At 35.4% G+C, this 5,995-nt stretch overlaps 1 non-coding gene across 1 annotated transcript; it reads left to right on the top strand.

The window, feature by feature from the left end:
- Positions 1–1,989: 1,989 nt before the first annotated feature.
- On the top strand, positions 1,990–2,097 carry LOC127743507 (small nucleolar RNA R71). Its single transcript, XR_008004897.1, has one exon. It is a non-coding gene; the product is annotated as a small nucleolar RNA R71 (small nucleolar RNA).
- Positions 2,098–5,995: the final 3,898 nt, after the last annotated feature.

The raw sequence follows: 5,995 nt of genomic DNA, 5'->3' as shown, positions 1-5,995 counted from the left end.
AACTAACCAGCAAGTGCACTGGGTCGTCCAAGTAATAAACCTTACGTGAGTAAGGGTCGATCCCACGGAGATTGTCATCTTGAAGCAAGCTATGGTCACCTTGTAAATCTCAGTCGGGCAGATTCAAATAGTTATGGAGTTTTAATAATTAAAAGATAAATAAACATAAAATAAAGATAGAGATACTTATGTAATTCATTGATGGGAATTTCAGATAAGCGTATGGAGATGCCTCATTCCTTTTGCATCTATGCTTTCCTACTGCCTTCATCCAATCCTTCATACTCCTTTCTATGGCAAGCTGTTTAAAGGGGGATCACCGTTGTCAATGGCTACCGTCCATCCTCTTAGTGAAAATGGTCCAGCTATGGGTTACGTAGGGCTAATCATCTGTCGGTTCTCGATCGTGTAGGAATAGGATTTACTATCCTTTTGCATCTATCACCACGCCCTACAGTCGCGAGTTTGAAGCTCGTCACAGTCATCCCATCCCAGATCCTACTCGAAATACCACAGACAAGGTTTAGACTTTCTGGATCTCAAGAATGCTGCCAAACGATTCTAGGTTATACCACGAAGACTCTGATCGCAAGGAATTGAAGGCTCTATTTTCAGGAGAGGCATCCAAACGCATGGACCAGGAATCCAAGAGATACACATTCAAGCTTGTTTTCATGTAGAACAGAAGTGGTTGTCAATCACGCGTTCATGAGTGAGAACGGTGATGATTGTCATATAATAATCACATTCGTCATGTTCTTGTGTGCGAATGAATATCTTATAATAAGAATAAGCATGAATTGAATAGAAAACAATAGTAATTGCATTAATACTCGAGGAACAGCAGAGCTCCACACCCTTAATCTATGGTGTGTAGAAACTCCACCGTTGAAAATACATAAGTGATGAAGGTCCAAGCATGGCCATGAGGCTAGCCTCCAAAAGGTAATCCAAAGATCCAGAGATGTCTAATACAATAGTGGAAAGTTCTATTTATACTAAACTAGTTACTAGGGTTACATAAATGAGTAAATGATGCAGAAATCCACTTCTGGGCCCATTTGGTGTGTGCTTGGGCTGAGCATTGAAGCTTTCACGTTTAGAGGTCTTCCTTGGAGTTAAATGCCAGTTTGTAACTTGTTTCTGGCGTTTAACTCTGCTTTGCAACTTGTTTCTGGCGTTTAGTATAGACTATTATATATTACTGGAAAGCCCTGGATGTCTACTTTCCAACGCAATTGAGAGCCTGCCATTTGGACTTCGGTAGCTCTAAAACTTTCATTTCGAGTGCAGGGAGGTTAGAATCCAACAGCATCAGTAGTCCTTCGTCAACCTCTGAATCAGATTTTTGCTCAGGTCCCTCAATTTCAGCCAGAAAATACCTAAAATCACAGAAAAACACACAAACTCATAGTAAATTCCAGAAATGTACATTTTGCTTAAAAACTAATAAAAATATACTAAAAAGTAACTAAATCATACTAAAAACTATGTAAAAATAATGCCAAAAAGCGTATAAATTATCTGCTTTTGTTGATCCTTCCATGAGAAATTTGGATGATTTCTCCATGAGAGATTATAGGTGTTTCCATAGGCTTCACCCATGTAATTTACCTCTGCCATTGCAGGGTTCTCAAGATCATAAGCTTCTTCTTCAGAAGATGCTTCTTTAGTACTGTTGGATGCATTTTGCAAACCATTCAGACTCTGAGAAATCATATTGACTTGTTGAGTCAACATTTTGTTCTGAGCCAATATAGCATTCAGAGCATCAATTTCAAGAACTCCCTTCCTCTGAGGCATCCCATTATTCACAGAATTCCTTTCAGAAGTGTACATGAATTGGTTATTTGCAACCATGACAATGAGTTTCTGAGCTTCTGTAGGCATTTTCTTCAGGTGAATAGACCCACCTGTAGAGTGGTCCAATGACATCTTAGATAACTCAGACAGACCATCATAGAATATATCCAGGATGGTCCATTCTGAAAGCATGTCAGAAGGACACTTTTTGGTTAGTTGCTTGTATCTCTCTCAAGCTTCATAGAGGGATTCACCTTCTTTCTGTCTGAAGGTTTGAACATCCACTCTAAGCTTGCTAAGCTTTTGAGGAGGAAAGAACTTGGCTAAGAAAGTCGTGACCAGCTTATCCCAAGAGTTCAGGCTATCTTTAGGTTGAGAGTCCAACCATACTCTAGCTTTGTCTCTTACAGCAAAAGGGAAAAGCATAAGCATGTAGACCTCGGGATCAACCCCATTGGTCTTAACCGTATCACAGATCTGCAAGAATTCAGTTAAGAACTGAAAAGGATCTTCTGATAGAAGTCCATAAAACTTACAATTCTGTTGCATCAGATAAACTAATTGAGGCTTTTGCTCAAAATTGTTTGCTCCAATGGCAGTGATTGAGATGCTTCTTCCATGTAGATTGGAATTTGGTGCAGTAAAGTTACCAAGCATCTTCTTTGCATTGTTGTTCGGTTCGGCCATGTCTCCTTCATTTTTGAGTCCTTTCAGGTTCAGGATCTACTTCAACAAGAATGTCCTTGTCCTTGCTCCTGCTCATATGAACAAGAAGAGAACAGAAAAGAAAGAGGAATCCTCTATGTCACAGTATAGAGATTCCTTTATGTGAGTAGAAGAGGAAAAATTCTAACACAGAGAGGGAGAGAGGGTTCGAATTATAAGAAGAGAATAGTGTTAGTGATTAGATAAATAAATAAAAAGAGATGAGAGGGAGAGAATTTCGAAAATTATTTTTGAAAAAAAGTTAGTGATTTTCAAAAATTAAGAGAAGAAATAAAATTAAAATTAAAATTTGAAACAATTAGTTAAATAAAAAGATTTTTGAAAAAGAGGAATGTGATTTTCGAAAATTAGAGAGAGAAAAGTAGTTAGGTAGTTTTGAAAAAGATAAAAAACAAACAAAAAGTCAATTAGTTAGTTGAAAAAGATTTGAAAATCAATTTTAAAAAGATAAGAAGTTAGAAAAGATTTTGAAATTAATGTTTGAAAAAGATATGATTTGAAAAATATATGATTAAAAAGATATGATTCAAAATATATTTTAAAAAAGATTTGAAAAGGAAATTAAAAAGATTTGATTTTTTAAAATTGATGACTTGACTAACAAGAAACTAAAAGATATGATTCTAGAAATTAAAGATTCAACCTTTCTCAACAAGAAAGTAACAAACTTCAAATTTTTGAATCAATCACATTAATTGTTAGTAAAGTTTTTGAAAAGCATGAAATAAAGATAAGAAAAGGATTTTCAAAATCAATTTTAAAAATTTTCAAAAATAATAAAAAAAATAAAATCTTGACTTGACTAACAAGAAACAACTTATTATAAAAATTTTTGACTAAGTCAACCCAAAGATTTCAAAAATTATGAGTAAAATAAGGAAAATATATTTTTTTGATTTTTTTGTATTTAATGAGGAGAGAGAAAAACCACAAAATGACTCAACACATAAAAATTTTGGATTAAAACAAATGATGCATGCAAGAACACTATGAATGTCAAGATGAACACCAAGAACATTTTGAAGATCATGATGAACATCAAGAACTTATTTTTGAAAATTTTCAAGAAAAGAAAAACATGCAAGACACCAAACTTAGAGATTTTTCATGTTTAGACACTATGAATTCAAAAATGCATATGAAAAATAACAAAAGACATAAAACAAGAAAATATGAAGATCAAACAAGAAGACTTCTCAAGAACAACTTGAAGATCACGAAGAATGCAATGCATGAATTTTTCGAAAAAAGGCACAAATTTTAAAAACATTCAATTGACACCAAACTTAAAAATTGACTCAAGACTCAAACAAGAAACACAAAATTTTTTGTTTTTATGATTTTATTAAAAAATTTTTTGGATTTTTCAAAAATTATTTTTAGAAAAACGAAAAAGAAGAAAAATTTTGAAAGATTTTTGAAAATTTTTTGAAAATAAAATAAAGGTTGAAACAAGAAGAAAATTACCTAATCTGAGCAACAAAATGAACCGTCAGTTGTCCAAACTCAAACAATCCCCGGCAACGGCGCCAAAAACTTGGTGCACGAAATTGTGATCTCAATGGCGCCAACAACTTGGTATGCACAATTGTAATATCTCTCTTTTTTACAACTTCGCACAACTAACCAACAAGTGCACTGGGTTGTCCAAGTAATAAACCTTATGTGAGTAAGGGTCGATCCCACAGAGATTGTCGGCTCTAAGCAAGCTATGGTCACCTTGTAAATCTCAGTCAGGCAGATTCAAATGGTTATTGAGTTTTGATAATTAAAAGATAAATAAACATAAAATAAAGATAGAGATACTTATGTATTTTATTGGTGGGAATTTCAGATAAGCGTATGAAGATGCCTCATTCCTTTTGCATCTCTGCTTTCCTACTGCCTTCATCCAATCCTTCATACTCCTTTCTATGGCAAGCTATTTGTAGGGGGATCACCGTTGTCAATGGCTACCGTCCATCCTCTTAGTGAAAATGGTCTAGCTACGGGTTACGTAGGACTAATCATCTGTCGGTTCTCGATCGTGTAGGAATAGGATTTACTATCCTTTTGCGTCTGTCACCACGCCCTACAGTCACGAGTTTGAAGCTCGTCACAGTCATCCCATCCCAGATCTTATTCGGAATACCACAGACAAGGTTTAGACTTTCCGAATCTCAAGAATGCTTCCAATTGATTCTAGCTTATACCACGAAGACTCTGATCGCAAGGAATTGAAGGCTCTGTTGTCAGGAGAGGCAATCAAACGCATGGACCAGGAATCCAAGAGATACACATTCAAGCTTGTTTTCATGTAGAATGGAAGTGATTGTCAATCACGCATTCATGAGTGAGAATGGTGATGAGTGTCACAGAATCATCACATTCGTCATGTTCTTGTGTGTGAATGAATATCTTAGAATAAGAATAAGCATGAATTGAATAGAAAATAGTAGCAATTGCATTAATACTCGAGGAACAGCAGAGCTCCACACCCTTAATTTATGGTGTGTAGAAACTCCACCATTGAAAATACATAAGTGATAAAGGTCCAGGCATGGCCATGAGGCCAGCCTCCAAAACGTGATCAAAGGATCGAAAGGTAATCCAAAGATTCAGAGATGTCTAATACAATAGTGGAGAGTTCTATTTATACTAAACTAGTTACTAGGGTTACAGAAATGAGTAAATGATGCAGAAATTCACTTCCGGGCACACTTGGTGTGTGCTTGGGTTGAGCATTGAAGCTTTCACATGTAGAGGTCTTCCTTGGAGTTAAACGCCAATTTGTAACTTGTTTCTGGCATTTAACTCTGCTTTGCAACTTGTTTCTGGCGTTTAACGCCAGAATAAGGCAAAAAGCTGGCGTTAAACGCCAGGTTGCGTCGTCTAAACTCGGGCAAAGTATAAACTCGGGCAAAGTATATACTATTATCTATTATCTATTGCTGAAAGCGTGCCATTTGGACTTTTGTAGCTCCAAAAAATTATTTTGAGTGCAGGGAGGTCAGAATCCAACAGCATCAGCAGTCCTTTGTCAGCCTCTGAATCAGATTTTTGCTCAGGTCCCTCAATTTCAGCCAAAAAATACCTGAAATCACAGAAAAACATACATACTCATAGTAAAGTCCAGAAATGTGAATTTTGCTTAAACACTAATAAAAATATACTAAAAAGTAACTAAATTATACTAAAAACTATGTAAAAACAATGCCAAAAAGCGTATAAATTATCCGCTTATCAACTTGCTTGAAGAATTTATTTTGGAACATGGTTGTTGAGTTGAGAACACATGCATGTGAGCTTTGAGCCAATTGTGTGGTTACATCCTATAACCACTTATTTTCCATTCTTATGTTCATTGTTCTCTTTCTATGACTATATTTTTTGATTTGTTTGAGTCTATATGTCCATTATTCCATGTATACATGCATTTATATAATTGAGGCCATCATTTCAAATAGCTCATTTACCCAAATAGCCT

Source organism: Arachis duranensis, chromosome 10, assembly GCF_000817695.3.
Source record: "Arachis duranensis cultivar V14167 chromosome 10, aradu.V14167.gnm2.J7QH, whole genome shotgun sequence".
Lineage (NCBI taxonomy): Eukaryota > Viridiplantae > Streptophyta > Magnoliopsida > Fabales > Fabaceae > Arachis > Arachis duranensis.
This window is presented reverse-complemented; position numbering and strand designations above follow the sequence as displayed.